The sequence below is a fragment of the Schistocerca cancellata genome, chromosome 2, assembly GCF_023864275.1.
Source record: "Schistocerca cancellata isolate TAMUIC-IGC-003103 chromosome 2, iqSchCanc2.1, whole genome shotgun sequence".
Taxonomy (NCBI): domain Eukaryota; kingdom Metazoa; phylum Arthropoda; class Insecta; order Orthoptera; family Acrididae; genus Schistocerca; species Schistocerca cancellata.
In genome coordinates this window covers 498,882,377-498,901,306 of record NC_064627.1, presented here as the reverse complement: position 1 = coordinate 498,901,306, position 18,930 = coordinate 498,882,377, and the positions used below count along the sequence as shown (strand labels likewise).

Sequence of the window (18,930 nt, the reverse complement as noted above, 5' to 3'; positions counted from 1 at the left end):
GAGGATTGACACATTGTTGGATGAACCATTCGCAGAAGTGTACCCGTGGAGGCCAATCAGCTGCTGATAGTGCCTGCACACGCTGTACGTGGTATGGAAACAACTGGTTCTCCCGTAGCACTCTCCATACAGTGACGTGGTCAACGTTACCTTGTACAGCAGCAACTTCACTGACGCTCACATTAGGGTTATCGTCAACTGCACGAAGAATTGCCTCGTCCATTGCAGGTGTCCTCGTCGTTCTAGGTCTTCCCCAGTCGCGAGTCATAGGCTGGAATGTTCCGTGCTCCCTAAGACGCCGATCAATTGCTTCGAACGTCTTCCTGTCGGGACACCTTCGTTCTGGAAATCTGTCTCGATACAAACGTACTGTGCCACGGCTATTGCCCCGTGCTAATCCATACATCAAATGGGCATCTGCCAACTCCGCATTTGTAAACATTGCACTGACTGCAAAACCACGTTCGTGATGAACACTAACCTGTTGATGCTACGTACTGATGTGCTTGATGCTAGTACTGTAGAGTAATGAGTCGCATGTCAACACAAGCACCGAAGTCAACATTACCTTCCTTCAATTGGGCCAACTGGCGGTGAATCGAGGCACAGTACATACTGACGAAACTAAAATGTGCTCTAACATGGAAATTAAGCGTTTCCGGACACATATCCACATAACATCTTTTCTTTATTTGTGTGTGAGTAATGTTTCCTGAAAGTTTGGCCGTACATTTTTGTAACACCCTGTATTACTTAGATAAATGTATTTCCGTGATTTCATTTCCCTGCATAGTTATTTTTTTGCGTTGTGGTATTTAGTCCGTCAGTGTATTTCCCTATGCAGGACTCTCTCAGCAGTTTGAAGGCGATCGAGAATTACGCTTCGACTCATCCGTTGGCGTCCACCATTCACGAACTTTTATACGACCTCGAGAATAAAGCATCTTTGGCTGTGTTCCTCTAGATGCTGTTCTACTTGGGCATCTTGGGCACGGATCTTGCTGATAAATCAGCTAAAGAAGCTTTCACAGTGTATCTTCTGTCAATACCATTCCCAAAAGCAGGCTTACCATCGCGTCTTAGAAGACGTATCTCACATTGGGAAGACAAGCGGATGTCCAACCTCCGATTCAATACTGTTCTCCTTAAATCATTTCTTGTGATCAGCGTCGCAGCTCTTGAAGCGACTCAGTCTGCATTACTCGGGAAACTCTTCTATTGGCTTGTTGATTGTGAGGATAAAGGGACTAGTGACCACGTTGTTGACTCCCTTGAAAACTCCGTCACCAGCGTACCTGACTTGCAGAGTGGACAAGTTAAACTACTACAAGCCTTCTGGCCATTGAACAGCTCTTCCACTCTTGCAGTCGAAGGTGGCCTACGGTGATGGGAATAGCTGCTGCAGCCGGATACGAGGTTATTAGGCGCGGGCAGACAGCGCCGGCCGAGGAGGTGGTCGGCGTTTGAGCACCCCTGGGGCAGCGTTATCAGCGCGAGAAAGCGCAACGTGGGCGCGATAGCGCGGCGCGTCCTGCGACGCCACACCTAGCCGGCGGGCAGCCCACGCGGCGTGCGACCACGGCCGCCGACTGCTCGGCTGCCGCAGCCGTTGCACGAGACACTAATTGTAGGCTGCCAGAGCGAAACGTCCAAATGTAAGGAAACAGGGAAAAAACCATGGCAGATTCACATTGCAAATCTTTTCATTCGAAAGAATGCATGTTCTGGTAGCTTAACCCCATTTTCACCGTCTGACAGAGAAAGTGTTGCAAAAGTGTAATAAGTTAAAAAATTTAAAAAAATATATAAAAATGGGGATAAAGACTTCTTCATTTCTAAGGAATTACTGAATGTGCTCAGCATCACTTCAATTATTTCCGAGGAGTAACAAAGAACACGGTTGAAATCTCTGACACAACGGAAAATAAAATTCCCTGTAATTAACTCCAAGAAGATCGACTATGGCTCTTCTTTTTCTCATTTGTTGGCCAATGGAATGCGAGGAATTCATCTAGGAATCCCAAAATTACACGCGATTTTGTTTTGCTGTACAATACGCAGTTAATTTCTAATGCATACTCCCGACATATTGGCGATGGAACAGCGACAAAGTTAGTACTGAAAAAGTGTGTGTTTGTGCCTATAATCGCAATTCGCTTATTTTGCCTACTGTCGACAATACCACCCTCAGGCTATCCTGTGATCAAAAAATATGATTACGTAGCGAGAACAGTAATGCAAGAGCAATTTTCAAACGTTTTATCGATTATGACAGCAAACGCATGGTATATAGTGAACATTAAAATGTATAGGTAGCCTCTTACCCCTGACAAGCAGTAGTCACACTTGTTTCCCTAGTAGGTGTGTCAAAATGGTTCAAGTGGCTCTAAGCACTGTGGGACTTAACATCTGAGGTTATCAGTCCCCTAGAACTTAGAACTACTTAAACCTAACTAACCTTAGAACATCACACACATCCATGCCCGCGGCAGGGTTGGAACCTGCGACCGTAGCAGCAGCGCGGTTCCGGACGGAAGCGCGTAGAACCGCTCGGCCACAGCGGCCGGCCTGTGTCGAACACTGAAATGAAAGATCAGTGTTGAGCTTTAAATAGATATAAATTGCGGCCAGCAGTGATTGATAAGAGCCCCTCTATTGTACAGAGTCTATTTACATTTAATATTGTTTTTTTGTTTCTTAAAAAAGTCACGGCGTAAAAGATATAAAAAAAATCGCATAAAATTAGAAAATAAGAAATTCTATAGCAAAGTAGTCCCCACTATAATAAAAAACTAAAAATAAAATCCCAAATGCGTTTAACCAAGTTTATATTTTACTATTACATACAGTTTATACCACTGTAAAACATCGATCTGACCATAAATCTTTAAATTTCTAATTATTTCAGCTTCAGCGTTGTCGTGGCTTTGAGCAGCAGCTGTTTCTTTGTTACATTCTGATTTCTTTTTATTCGTAGCTCACTATCCTTTTTTATGTTTCTAATCTTGCCTTTCGTCTCCATCATAAAGCAGTGGGCACAAAAGCTACGCGTCAAAAATAACTGAAATGAAGTAAAATGCACTACTGCTTCTTGCTCCTAGGAAAGCTATCGAGAAACATGTTGTAGCGTGTTCATTACCGCGGTCAGACACGCTAGGCACATTCCAAGTTCCTAATGTCACGAACAAAAGAATTTAACAGACTGTTAAATCTGGTGACCGTCTTTTGTTGTACAGGGAGGCTTCTCTGCTGTTCCTAATCTACATAAACGATTTAGGATTCTGGAGTACTGCTGTGCAGTGTGGGATCCGCATGGGATAGGACTGACGGAAGGCACAGAAAAACTTCAAAGACGGGCAGCTCGTTTTCATTAAGCGACAAAGAGGAGAAGCGCCACGGATATGATACGCGAATTGGGGTGGCAATCATTAAAAGAAAGGCGTTTCGTTGCGGCAGTATCTTCTCATGAAATTTCAATCATTGTCTCCTCGGAATCCGAAAATATTTTGTTGGCCTTTGAGTGTTCGCTTTTCCCGCCCGCTGTTCTAGAGTGCAACAGTAAATAAATAGCTTAAAAGTGGTTGTCTGTGATGAGGTTGTCTCCAACGCAATCACCTGCGCCTCTGGCACTGGTGTTCCTCTTTGTACAGGCAAACTCTGCAACCGGCCAGTCTTATGGAAGACCAAAGGCATTGCAACAGCTATTCGGCGTAGACGTAGTGCCTTGCAACGTCTCAAGCTGCATCCCTTGTGGGTCACCCTTTTCACATTTACATGACTCCACGCCAAGGCTCACTATTTGTTTAAATGCACTAAGAAGGAATGCTTAGAGTTCCACGTCTCTTCCCTGGTAATGCATGCCTCTTCCTCCCATGTGCAGGCCAAGTTTCGTAGCTTCTGAGCCGCCAATGATCAACAGTTCTTCCGGATCTCATCCTTGAGGGTGGACTCTGTACAGATGCGTTGGTTCTTGCTGAACACCTTTTGACTAATTTTGCGACAGCTACTTCTTACCCTGATATCTCTGTAACACAGAACGAATGTTGACGACGTGCCCCTATGTTTCACTCCCCTGGCAAGCCGAATTGCGTAACGAACGTTTCACTAACTAGGAACAGCTTAAGGTTCTTGCTTTGTGACACTATATGTCCCCAGATCCTGATTCACTTCATAATCAGATGATCCACAGCATGAAGGCTACACAACGGGCTACATCTACTCAGGGTCTTCATCTGTATTTGGCGTGAAGATGTCTTCCGTTCGCAATGGCGAGATAGTATCATTGTCCAAATCCTTAAGCCAAGCAAAATCCCAAATTCTGTTGACAGCAATTGACCGATTAGTGTCACTAACGTGCTCTGCAAACTGCTTGAAATGAGTTTCGGTCCGTCCTGTCCCCCTATCAGTGTGGTTACCGGTATGGAAATGCCACAACCGACCATCTGGTTAAGTTGGAAATGGTTAGGTTGGAAATGGCAATCCTACAAGCTTTTTTCAAATGACATCATTCCCATTGCAGTCTTTTTTGAGTTACATAAGGCTTTGACGTAGCGTGGCAGCATCACATTTTACTTACCGTCCATGACTGGGTCTTTGCAGGATCCCAACCATTTTTTACTCATCAGTTTTTATTCCACCAGTTGTTCCAGTTTAGAGTTGGTACTTCACTCACCTCTTCACATGTCCAACAACGGCATTCCACTGGGTTCCATGCTGAGCGACACAGTCTTCCTCATACCTATCAATGGGCTAGTGACGTCTGTATGACTACTGGTCACCCCTGCACAACATGTCGATGACTTTTGCATTTGTTACAGCTCCCACTCTGTAGTCTTGGTTGAATGCAAACACCAAGGCGCCATTCAAAGAATCTCCGCTTGGATTATTTCAAATGGTTTCCATCTCTCGCCTGCAAAGAGACAGATTATGTATTGCTGTCGTCATACCACTGTCTGTCCTGACTCAGAACTCTACTAGAGTACCCAGTGCTTGGACGTTGTTGCACAGTCCCGTTTTTTGGTCCTCCTTCTTGATAAAAAGCTGACTTGGATGTCTCATATTCATCAACTAAAGAATAGCTGCATACGGAAGCTTAATGCTCTCTGGTTGCATGACAATGCTTCATGGATTTTGTATCGTGCTAATCTTCTCCTTATTTATCGGGTCCTGGTCAGTCTTGTTCCAACTGGACTGGGTTGCCAGGTTTATGCATCAGCGGCATCTTCAGCTTTGAAATTGTTAGTCCCAGTCCGTCATCATGGTATCTGAATCGTTACTGGCACCTTCCGCACTAGTTCTGTCGAACCTCTCCGGCTTGGATGGTACCAACTGTTGCTCACTTACGAAATCACTGCCTGATAATTTCCTCATCCGACAATTCTCTCATGATCCAATTTCACATATTCTTTTGCATACGACAGGCATTGACCTCGTCACCTGCCCTCAGGTGAGATTACCAGTTGGAGTTCACCTCACAACCCTCTGCCAGGAACTCCACCTAACAACCTGAGAATGCGCTTCCCATGTTTTCCCGCACCCCTATCCGCAGCTCACCCCCCTTTGGTTTGTACCAAAGCTGTAAAGTTGGACGATCAGTTCCACAGTTCTAAAATTTCAGTTGCCCCCACGGCATGATCTTTCAGAATCTGTTACTTTCTTTCCTCCAAGAGTACCAGGGTGCTACTATCAATTACACTGATGGTTCTAAAACCATGGATAGGATGGGTTTGCTTTTATGTTTCCTGCCAGTCAGGAACAACATTCATTGCCAGGAAAGTTTAGTGTTTTTACGGTGGAGCTGATAGCCATCAACACAGACCTACATTTTATCCAACAAACCTCCATTGATCGCGTTTTAATTTTCAGTGACTCAGGTCGTTGATCACTATTACTCTTGTCATTCTGAGATATCTGCTATTCATAAACTTCTCTCTGATCTTAATCCTACTGCTTGCTCAGTGATCTTTCTCTCAGTCCCACATCCTGTGCGCATCCCAGGGAATAAATTGGTTGACTGTTTGGACAGAGAAGTACACTCCTGGAAATGGAAAAAAGAACACATTGACACCGGTGTGTCAGACCCACCATACTTGCCCCGGACACTGCGAGAGGGCTGTACAAGCAATGATCACACGCACGGCACAGCGGACACACCAGGAACCGCGGTGTTGGCCGTCGAATGGCGCTAGCTGCGCAGCATTTGTGCACCGCCGCCGTCAGTGTCAGCCAGTTTGCCGTGGCATACGGAGCTCCATCGCAGTCTTTAACACTGGTAGCATGCCGCGACAGCGTGGACGTGAACCGTATGTGCAGTTGACGGACTTTGAGCGAGGGCGTATAGTGGGCATGCGGGAGGCCGGGTGGACGTACCGCCGAATTGCTCAACACGTGGGGCGTGAGGTCTCCACAGTACATCGATGTTGTCGCCAGTGGTCGGCGGAAGGTGCACGTGCCCGTCGACCTGGGACCGGACCGCAGCGACGCACGGATGCACGCCAAGACCGTAGGATCCTACGCAGTGCCGTAGGGGACCGCACCGCCACTTCCCAGCAAATTAGGGACACTGTTGCTCATGGGGTATCGGCGAGGACCATTCGCAACCGTCTCCATGAAGCTGGGCTACGGTCCCGCACACCGTTAGGCCGTCTTCCGCTCACGCCCCAACATCGTGCAGCCCGCCTCCAGTGGTGTCGCGACAGGCGTGAATGGAGGGACGAATGGAGACGTGTCGTCTTCAGCGATGAGAGTCGCTTCTGCCTTGGTGCCAGTGATGGTCGTATGCGTGTTTGGCGCCGTGCAGGTGAGCGCCACAATCAGGACTGCATATGACCGAGGCACACAGGGCCAACACCCGGCATCATGGTGTGGGGAGCGATCTCCTACACTGGCCGTACACCACTGGTGATCGTCGAGGGGACACTGAATAGTGCACGGTACATCCAAACCGTCATCGAACCCATCGTTCTACCATTCCTAGACCGGCAAGGGAACTTGCTGTTCCAACAGGACAATGCACGTCCGCATGTATCCCGTGCCACCCAACGTGCTCTAGAAGGTGTAAGTCAACTACCCTGGCCAGCAAGATCTCCGGATCTGTCCCCCATTGAGCATGTTTGGAACTGGATGAAGTGTCGTCTCACGCGGTCTGCACGTCCAACTGAGGCGCCAGGTGGAAATGGCATGGCAAGCCGTTCCACAGGACTACATCCAGCATCTCTACGATCGTCTCAATGGGAGAATAGCAGCCTGCATTGCTGCGAAAGGTGGATATACACTGTACTAGTGCCGACATTGTGCATGCTCTGTTGCCTGTGTCTATGTGCCTGTGGTTCTGTCAGTGTGATCATGTGATGTATCTGACCCCAGGAATGTGTCAATAAAGTTTCCCCTTCCTGGGACAATGAATTCACGGTGTTTTTATTTCAATTTCCAGGAGTGTAATGACTCCCCTCACACTCGCTTTGACGACCCCAGATGTAGAATTGCAGGCTATAAAATGAGGCATCTGATCACTTGGAGATGGAAAACATGTGGTGGGTTACCGTCCCTTCTAATAAACTCCGCACTATCAAGAGGACCACTGCTACATAGTGCTCTTTCTTCAATTCCTCCCAGAAGGAATTTCACAGTGTTATGTCCACTCTGCTTTGGTCATACCAGAATAACCTATTGTTTTAGTTTACACAAGGAGTCACCTCCACACTGTGGTTACAGAGCCTTGTAGACAATAGCTCATATTCTGTTGAAATTCCCCCTCCTACTGGTCCTCCATGCTAAACATGGTTTTCCAAATTCTTCTGTGAAAGTGGTTTGCATTCTGAGATGTAAGGCTTCAAACTACCTTCAAGGCATGGGTAGGGTGGATGGTGTTGGTTCCCCTGCGCTTCATGCTGGCTCTAGAAGGACGCTCAACCCTACCTCCTTTGCCAGGTGCCTATTTCACCCCACTTTTATTCTGTTTTGCTTGTAGGTGCAGTTTGCCTCCTTTTCTCCCACATCCTGTTTTCATATTAGGTGTAGCAATGTGTTGGATAGTGGGCACACTTTATAATGGATCAGGAGTGGAATGACTGTGAGTGAGACAGCTCCCATTGCATGCAGAGACCTGAGGAAACCCAGGTGCTGCCTCACGTATTTCTCTCGTCTTGTTTTTATGACTAATGTTCCAACTGATGTTCATTACGTTTTTAGCCTTCTTTTTTCTACTGTTCTGAATCTCCCAACTAGAAGGCAATGTTTGGTCTGTAACTATCTTTGACTTTAACTGAGGTGGCAGGGAACATATGTGAGTGGGGTTTCTCTTGCCATGGAAGAGCTAGCTCTAGGGGATCACTCGTCCACTGTGATCTGCACATCGGCCTGATCCGTTTACTTCTCTGTAAATTATTTCTGATCTCTTGCATTAGTATTATTTCAGTGCCTCGATTTTACCACTCCTGTGTACTTTCATCAGAACATGTTCCTGGTAGTCGGTGCTAACTCCAAATGAACTACCTCGACTTCGCTGTTTATTCCCTTGACTGTCAACCAACCAACGAACCACCTGCCCTTTAACTTAAAAAAACTGCCTAGCCCACTTCTAAGATCCCCCGCTACCCACTTAACCACATTCTGCCTGTAATTGACTCCTGCTCTGTTAAGCAGATCCCAGTACCTCTCCATCTAAGTTGCAAGTCGAGACGACTGCAACCTTCACAGTCGTATAACCATAAGAGCCTTTGATTTGGACCCGCTGCTTAGCTCTGTAGCAAGGATCCGCAATCTGTCGTGTCAACGATGCTGCAGGTGATGAGCTCTGCCGTCATCTTCCAAGCAAGAATGGCTTTCTGTACCACTTCGGACAGTGGCCAGAAACCAGTATAACTGGCTGCGCCCTCTGCTCTTCATAGCATCCAGAACGACCTGTTCCGCAACTGGCATGACACCGTCCAGTATGCATCCACAGTGTGCACACTGGATTTCTTTTCCTCCTTGGCAGCCATACCTGTAAGGGGCTGCGCCAGGCATTTGAATTTGGAACGCCTAACTACCAAAAATCCCACCCTCTGTGAATGCCCCTACTTTCTGCCATGGAAAGGGAACAAAAAATGGCCATATGCTAATTTGAAGACTTTTTTTAATTTAAGTAATCAGTCTTCTGACTGGTTTGTTGTGGCCCGCCACGAATTCCTCTCATGTGCCGACCGTTTCATCTCAGAGTAACACTTGCAGCCCACGTCCTCAATTAGCTGCTGGATGTATTCCAATCTTTGTCTCCCTTTACAGTTTTCATCCTCTGTGGCTCCCTACAGTACAATGGAAGTTATTCCCTGGTGTCTTAACATATGTCCAATCATACTGTTCCTTCTTCTTGTCAGTGTTTTCGATATATACTTTTCCTCGCCGATTCAGCGGAGAACCTGCTTATTCCTTACATTATCAGTCCACGTAATTTTCTACATTCATCTGTAGCACCACATCTCGAATGCTTCTATTCCCTTCTGTTCCCGTTTTGGCACTGTTCATGTCTCACTGCCATGCAGTACTGTGCTCCAAACGTATATTCTCAGAAATTTCTCAGATTAAGACCTATGTTTGATACTAGTAGATTTATCTTGGAAATGGAAGACCTTTTTGCCGGAATTACTCTGCTTTTTAAGTCGTCCTTAGTCCGTCCGTCATGAGTTATTTTGCTGCCTAGGTACCAGAGTTCATTAACTTCATCTACTTCGTGACGACCAATTTTGATTTTAAATTTACCGCTGTTCTCATTTCTGCTACTTCTCATTACTCTCGTCTTTCTTCTATTTACTTTCACTCCATGCTATAGTCATTAGACTGTTCATTCCGTTCATCAGATCCTGTAATTCTTTACTTTCACTGATAGCAATGTCATCAGCTAATCTTGACATTGATATCCTTTCATCTTGAATCGTGATCGTACTGTTGAACTTTCGCTGATTTCCGTCATTGCTTCTTCGACGTACAAAAGAAAGACCACTACCATATCTTACAACCGTTTTCTATCTTCCACTCCTGTTGTACCCTCTTGGTTCTTGTAAAAATTGTGTAATACCCATATTTCCCTATAGCTTACGCCAGTTTTTTTCAGGATTTTGAACACCTTGCACCTTTTACTTTGTCGAACGCTTTTTCTAGGTCGACAGATCCTATGAACGTGTCTTGATTTTTTTTCGATCTTGCTTCCATTATCACCTGTAATATCAAAACTGCGCCTTGGTGCCTTTACCTTTCCTAAAGCCAAACTGATCATCATCTAACAGACCCTCAGTTTTCGGCTCTTACTATCTTCGCAATCGTATGGATTATATTTTTCCGTAAGTCTGATGATATATCACTAGTCTCATACATTCTACACACCAACGTGAATAATCGTTTTGTCGTCATTGCCCCCAATGATTTTAAAAGTTCCGGTGAAATATAATCTCTCTCTTCCGCCTTTTTATGTTAAATCTTTCAAAGCTCTTCTAAATTCTGATTCTAATACGGGGTCCCCCATCTCTTCGCTATTGACTCCTGTTTCTTCTTCCATCTCGTCATTAGATAACTCTTCCCCCTCATAGACGCCATCAACGTATTGTTTGCAACTATCCGCTCTCTCCTCTGCATTTAACAGTGCAATTTTCCTTGCACTCTTAACGTCACCGCCCTTGCTTTTAATTTCACCGAAGTTGTTTTGACTTTTCTGTATGTTGAGTCGGTCCGTCCGACAATTTCTGTGTCGATTTCTTCACATTTTTAATGTAGCCATTTCGCCTAGCTTCCCTACACTTCCTATTTATTTCATTCCTAGGTGACTTATATTTCTGTATTTTTTAATTTCCCTGGACATTTGTGTACTTTCTTCCTTCGTCGTCAACTGAAGTATTTCTTCTGTTACCGATAATTCTTCGCAGTTACCTTACTTGTATCTACGTTTTTCTCTCCAACTTCTGTGATTGCCCTATTTAGAGACGTCCATTCCTCGTCAGCTGAACTGCCTACTGAGCTATTCATTATCGCAGTATCTATAGCCTCAGAGAACTTCAAGTGTCTCTCTCCATTCCGTATCCCACTTCTTTGCTCATTGATTCTTCCTGACTAGTCTCTTAAACTTCAAGCTACTCTTTATCATTTCCAAATTGTGATCTGCGTCTACATCTGTCCCTGATTACGCCTTACGATCTAATATCTGCTTCCAGAATCTCTGCCTGACCATGGCGCAATGTAACTGAAATCTTCGTGTATCTCCCGGCCTTTTCGAAGTATGTCTCCTCCACTTGTGACTTTTGAACAGAGTATCCGCAAGTAACATCTGAAATTGATTGCAGAAGTCAATTAGTCTCCCGCCGCTCTTATTCGTAGTACCAAAGCCATATTCTCCACTAACCCCTTCTTCTACTCCTTGCCGCTGTACGCCCGCATTCCAGTCCCCCATGACTATTAGAGTTTTACCTCCTCTTACGTACTGAATTATTCGTTCAATAGTCTCATATACTTTCTCTATCTCTTCATGTTTTGCTTGCGACATCGGCATGGATACCTGAACTGTTGTTGTCGGTGTTGGCTTGTTGTCGATTCTGACGAGAACTACCCTGTCACTGAACTGTTCACAAGAACCCACTCTCTGTCTCACATTCCTATTCATTACTATTTCTTCTCCCTTTATATCATTTTCCGCATCTGTTGATATTACCGTACACTCATCCGACCAGATACCCTTGTCTCATTCCATTTCACTTCATTGGCCCCTATTATATCTACATCGAGCCGTTTCATTTCCCTTTTCCGATTTTGTAGCTTCCAGACCATGTTCAAGCTTCTGACAAACCACCTCCGACTGTTCACCCCTTCCTTGGCAATCCCCTCTCGGAGATCCGAATGGGGAACTAGTGCGGAATCTTTCGCCAACAGAGAGATCACCATGACATTTTTTTAATTATGGGCCACATGTCGTGTGGATACACGTTATGCGTCTTTAATGGAGTTGTTTCCATTGTCTTCTGCATCGTCATGCCGCTGATTATTGCCGATTCTTGCACCTATAAAGACATTTTCCCAGACCAAGGGCAAGAGAGTGTCTTGAACCTCTGCCCGCTCCTCTGCCCTCTTTGACAAGCCCGTTGGCAGAATGAGTATGACTTCTTATGCCGCAAGTCTTCGGCCGACATTTAATCAGTGGCGGGGTTCGAATCCGGAACCGAGGACGTTTTGATTATTAATCAAAGACGCTATCCCTACGAGCGATACGTATGAAGACTATGATACCAAATGGCATGAGACTAGAGTTTTAGCAATCACAGTGCTCTTGTATGGAGGGGCAGTAGCAGTTCATAAGCACTTTACTAATTTTAATAGAAAGGAAGAGGAATTAAATAAAATACAATTGCCGATTCTGCACAAAGAGAATGATCCTAACCATCCATCGACTACTTGTACTCGAGAATTATGCCACCCGCCATTGACAACAAACATATGCAGGAATTGTGGTGCTCCGTAAAAATAGAATGCCATGTCAGCGGACAGTTTTAAGCATCCAATAAGGCCTCTCATCCCGGAAATGTTAATAGATGCCGTTCTGTGCCACTGTCTCCCTAGGTAATCAAACCCGTAACGAATTTTGCAACTATTCTTTGCGTCTCATCTATATTAAATCGTAATCTGAGCCTGTTAAAGAGTTCCAGTTCGACGGACAATTTCCAACAATTGGCGCAACGAAGATTTTGTGAGGCACTCCTTCCTTAGGTAAATTACTTGCAAACAGTTCTTGTGGTAGACCGCTGTCTAGCATCTAATATAAAACAAATCTCAAGTAAGGCAGATGTTAGACTGATTCATTGGAAGAACTATCAGGAAACCCATAAAGCATGTAGCTTATAAAACATTCGTTCGATCACTACTTGAAAACAGATAATCAGTCTCCGATCCGTACCAGATAGAATTGATAGAAGAGGCAGAGAAGATCCAAAGAAGAGCAGCACGTTTCTTTGCGGTTTCATATAGTAACAGAAAAAGCTTATGAAGATACCTAGTTTCCGTGGTGGCCAAGCGGTTAAAGGCGCTACAGTCTGGAACCGCGCGGCCGCTACGGTCGCAGGTTCGAATCCTGCCTCGGGCATGGATGTGTGTGATGTCCTTAGGTTAGTTAGGTTTAAGTAGTTCTAAGTTCTAGGGGACTGATGAGCTTAGAAGTTAAGTCCCATAGTGCTCAGAGCCATTTGAACCAAGCCATACCTAGTCACCTCCATTGGCAGACGCTGCATGAGCAGAGTTCTGCATCGTGGTGTGATTTACTGTTAAAATCCTGAGAGCATACGTTCCTGGAGGAGTGGACCAATATCTTGCTTACTCCTTCACGTGTCTCGCGAAAAGACCATGAAAATAAAATTAGAGAAATTCGAGCTCATACGGAGGATTACCTGCAATCATTCTTCCCGCGATCCTTTCGCAACTGGAACAGGAATAGGGGAAAGTAATAACAGTACACATAGTACCCTCAGCCAAACACCGTATGGTGGTGGCGGAATGTAGACGTCGATGTGTAGATGTAGATTCTTTTCCCCACGGCTAGATCAGTGGGGTCGTTCCATGTTAAATCAATCCGAACACACATTCATAGAGATTTGACAGTTATGATTGATTACAGTGACTGATTATCAATCGCTTTGCCAGGCGATAACGTTTCTTTTCGTCTATGTTATGGCATTATATGTTATGTGTTTATGTTGAAGACCAGTTGCTAATTTTCGCTCTCTGCAGTTCTCTAGCTTTATCACCTTTGTTGACACAACTTGGCATCTTCATTATTTACCCCAGAGAAATGCACACGTTATCCACTAGGTCGTTTATACGTTGTTCTGCAAAATCTATGGACGAGATAGGTGAAGTAACTACTCGCTGGAAATAAATGAAAGTGCGGGAGAATGTTTCCAGAGACCTCCCAATCACGCACAGAAAGGTGGGCGTCGCATCGTCTGAGGACAGCACAAATATAGCCCGAGATGGGGCTGGATCCGCAACACGAGGCAGTTGAAGGAACGGGTGGAAGAGGTAGGTGTGTGTGTGTGTGTGTGTGTGTGTGTGTGTGTGTGTGTGTCAGTCAGTCAGCCAGCCAGCGAGCAGTTACGAAGCACTGTGGTAATGACCACAATATTTGGATGACTTCTCACGGGGAAGAATCATTGGGGCACTGGAAGGAGGACAATGTGTGATGAATTTAGTCCAGGAGTTTGATATTGCCCACATCCTCCTTGCATGGGGAATGTTCCGAAACACAGACACTGCTGCTCGAAGGACAGGAGATGGTCAGCTACAGTCAACTACATTAGCAGATGACCGTTACATTGTTCAACAGGCAAGAAGTATCCACGTCAAACACCACGTGCAATTTTTAATTAAAAAAAAATCTTTACGTTCGCCTACTACCTAGAAGTTAGCCGCGTAGCTCATCGAAAGATAAATTGTTTCTGATTTGTATTTTGTTGCAGCTTAAATGTGTGTTAGAGCTTTTTTGTTTACAGTAAAAGTATCGTCATTTGTGACAAATGTGGGTGTTGTCGTAGTTTAGTTAGTGTGGGAGGAACTTGTCTGGACTGAGGGCTGGGTTTTTATTGGGCTGCATGCAGCGGGGAAGCCAGTATAGTATCACTTTCAGGCTCTACCCTGGAGCTCTAGACTATGTAATCGATATAAGAGAATCGTGGAATAGGTAAGAAATATTTGTGCCCTACTGGCGGAATTAGAAATGACATACGTTGAACGATACAAGTCGAAGGGATAAAGATGCAGGAAGTGGGAAAAGGTGACAAGTAACAATCAAATGGAGGTATCATTAGAAATCACATTTCAGATTCGGGTTAGTGATCAGTTTGACTTGTTATCTGAAAGAGTAGAAGAGCCTCAACCAGTTTTGTACAAAGTTGAGTTCAGCAGACTCGCAGGAACAACTTTAAGGCTATGTCGGGTGAAAAATCAAATAGAAAGAAAAGAATCCTACTTCTAACTAGCAATCACGGGTGGTATGTAGGCCAAGTGCTACAGAAAACACTAGGCGTAGAATACCATGTCACAAGCTTCATGAAACCTAGTTCCAAGCTTAACCAAGTAACCGAGGACATAGGAGCTTGTGCAGGGATTTCGATTAAGATGGTGAGGTACTTACAGTAGGAGGAGCGGGAACAGTCTGGTTAGCAACATAGAGCGTAGTGCTACAGGTGACCTGGAGGAAATAGCTGCAGCAACAGCTCACACTTAGACGGGGCTTGTGAAGGTTTACGGCGACATGATCAATCCTTGTTTAACCCAGCTGTCAGCCATGTAAACAAAAAGCTGAGTGCGTTGCTTTCGACTGAAACAAAGTTTCATATATGTTTTGTATTTGTTGCTGCAGTTGGGAGTTGGGGAAACACTAATTATGGCCTGCACCTGATATAAGTGGGAAGGAGCTGAGCGCCTTGCAGAAAGTGTAGGGGGGCCCACAAGCACACAAGAAAAAATCCCTATGTGCTTTGGAGTCTGAAGGGCACTTCTTTTAGGTTAGAGTCATGTTATAGACAGACAGTCTTGAAAGAAATTAGAACAGAACAGGGTCATAATATATGTAATAGTTTCCAGAAAAGTAAAATTAATCTTATTTATCAAACGTTAGGTGGCTAAAAAACAAGATGTATCAGCTGCTTGTATGTCTAAAAGATGTGGAAAGTTCTGAAGTGATAGATGTTCCGCGTTACTCTGAACACCATGTAACCACAGAGTTGGACAAGTAAAATATCAGGCATTATAGATTATATTAGCATTGTGTTGATATAGAGTTACATGGAAAAATGAGGAGTTGAAACATGTGTAACAGTTGGACACAAAGTCAGAAATATTGAAACAAACAGTTTTTTCGTGGATCAGAACCGAGAGGCATGTGTTTGTGAGTTGTTAGTGCACAATACTTCGCTGGTAATTGTAACAGTCTACAGATCCCCTTTAGCGAACTTTCAGCTGTTTATGAGAAATCGAGATGCCTTATTGAGCAACATGTCAGATGAGAAGAAACAGTTAGTAGATTTTGATATAGATTTCCTAAAAGATGCAGACAGGAAAAATGAACGACAACCATTATTTGGGTGTTTAAATTTAATTTCAGTAGTGAATTGTCCAACTCAGATGCAGCAAGATAGCAGGACTCTGAGTAACATGTTTGTAGACAGTGATCAGGCTGAAACAATTCAAGTGGACTCAATTGTTAATGGACTGTATGGTCATGATGCACAGTTAACGGAAATAAACAGTATAGCACCTTATAGTACTGAGGCAGTTCATGCAAAGAGAGCACAGGATACAGTATTTTAAGAGTAAGTTAAAAAAAGGAAGTATGTCACGAGGTGTATGTAGAAAGAGATACTAATGTCAAATTCAGTTTATTCTACAGTGAATTTGTGTCTAATTGAAAGTAGCCTTCCTAAAAATCTATCCTGAAAATCCATTAAAAAGCAAGTGAGGTATGGATAGCTAAAAGAATTAAAATCTTATTTAAGAGAGAGGGGGGGATTTATGTATAGGTCAGATTAAGTCAAGAACGATGTTACTTGCATGCTACAAAAAATACTGTAGTAGTTTAAGGAAAATCATAAAAATATCCAGAATGTTGCACCTCCTTGACACAAATAAATAAAGCAGATGATAAGATTAAAACTGTGAGAGATACTTTCAAGTGGGAGACACGAAGTCAGTCGCTGTACAAGATAACATAACAATTAAAGTAAATTACTATGGTGTGACTGACAATCCTCAAGTTGCGAGTACTTTTAACTATTACTTTCTAAATGTAGCAGCAAAAATAGGATTAAATGGTTCAGTTGAAGGACCAAGAGAATATATTGGATGTCATTCCATAAAACTTTAAGCAACTAGAAGAGAATATATTGCAAATGTCATTCCATAAAACTTTAAGCAACTAGAAGTAGCAATAACATCCTTCACTGAAGTTAATACAGTTATGAAAACTATAAAAAAACAAAGGCTCATATGCTGTTAAAGGAATTTCAAACAGAATTTTGTAAAGTTTCTCTAACTCAATATGTAACGTCCTAAGTGATAATTTAATGCTCCACTGACAGAAGATTTTGCCAGACAGATTAAAATATGCAATTGCTGAACTGTTCGATTAGAAAGGTGACAAAAAAGACTTACATAATTGTTGTCCAATTTCCTTACTGACATTTTTTCCAAAATTTTCGAAAAAGTAATGCCTTCAAGAATAGTTTCACGTTCAACTTGAAACAATTTACTTAGCATATAACAGTTTGCCTTCCAGAAGGGTTGTTCGACTGAGAATGCTATTTATGCATTCAACTACCAATTATTTCAAGCCTTAAATAATAAAATACAGCCACTTCCAAATTTTGTTGAACCAAGGCGTTTGATTGTGTAGATGCTGTTACGCTTATAGAGAAACCTAAATTTTATGGAATGGATGGCTTTACACACAACTGGTTTGAATCATACTTTAGAAACTAAGTTATATGGAATACATGGTCATACATACAACTGATCTGAATCATACGTAACAAATAGAATGCAAAATGTTGTGCTGAATAATTCCAAAAATTTTGGAGATGCAGAAAATCTTTATGGCGTTGAATAAATCACAAATGGAGTCCCACAGTGTTGAATTTTAGGTCCGCTCATATTCCTTATATACGTGAATGACCTTCCACTTAACAGTGAACAAGCAGAATTGCTACTTTGTGTAGTCGATACTAGTGTTATAATGTATCCCATTACAGGGAAGGCAACAGAAAACATTTTTAATGATGTTCTTCAAGTTCTCTGAAAATGTACCCTCCCTTACTTTTGAGAAAACACACTACATTCATTTCTGTACAACAAATAGTCATACGAGCACATGAACTGGAGTCAGTAAATAAAATTTACGACAGGTAGCAAAATTTGTTTCTTCTGGACAGCTTCTTCTATTCCATGGACGAGTTTATATTTAAAAGTTGGCAGCGTATAATTTTTAAATGCCAGTTTTTACGTTTAGTCGCATTAGTAGGGCTAAAAAATATTTTGTTTATTAATGTCAACACTAATGATGTATTCATGTCCTGTAAATTGACTCGCCCCACATCATTTCTATAAAGGAATCGTTGAAATGATCTGCGAAACACTTAACGTAACTAACTAACTAGCAACCACATTTAACAGGAGTACGAGGCACCCAATCGCACTTTCCACAGTGGCATTAGCACTACATGGAGGTGGTGTCTGCCCCATTGGCGGCATGGATTTTGAAGGTGCCAAGAGCATGGGGACTTGACCAACGAGGAGTGAGATCGCGCTGTCTCCTCGGATGAAAGCGGACTCAACCTGAGTTGTGATTCTGGTCGTACCCTCATATGACGAGAGGCGATACACGTAATGCGCTAAGGAACATTGCGAACATGATCGTGTTGGTGGTCCACCTGTTATGGTGTGCGGAGGCATAACGTAGCATGGGCGCACTGATCTCCAAATCTTTAAACACGTTACACTCACCGCCCAACGTTATTGTGACACTGTACTCCTTCCCCATATGCGACTCTCCAGAGGTGCATTGATTCCTGACTTTATTTTTATGTACTACAATGCGTGACCTTGTGGAACAGCGAAGATGGAGTTCTCGGAAAGAGACGATATTCGACTAATGGACTGATCTGCTCGTAACCCCGACTTTAATCCCATCGAGCATGTGTGGCGTACGTAGGGGAGATGTACTGAAGTACGTCTACATCCACCAACGACTGTCCAGCAATTCTCACCCACGCTGATGGATGAATGGAACGCCTACCACAAGAGCTCCTTACCAACCTTGTGGCCAGAATGGGAGCATGTTGCCGAGCATACATTGCTGTCCTTTATGATCACATACAATCTTTTGTAATATGCAGGTGACCATCATAAATCGCGATGACTTCAGCGTAC

The 18,930-nt window shown here is 43.7% G+C and overlaps 1 protein-coding gene across 3 annotated transcripts in view; it reads left to right on the top strand.

Annotated features, from left to right (window-relative positions):
- LOC126162040 (thyroid receptor-interacting protein 11-like) overlaps positions 1-18,930 on the top strand; it is a 442,937-nt gene that overhangs the window by 125,970 nt on the left and 298,037 nt on the right. The window lies entirely within an intron of this gene.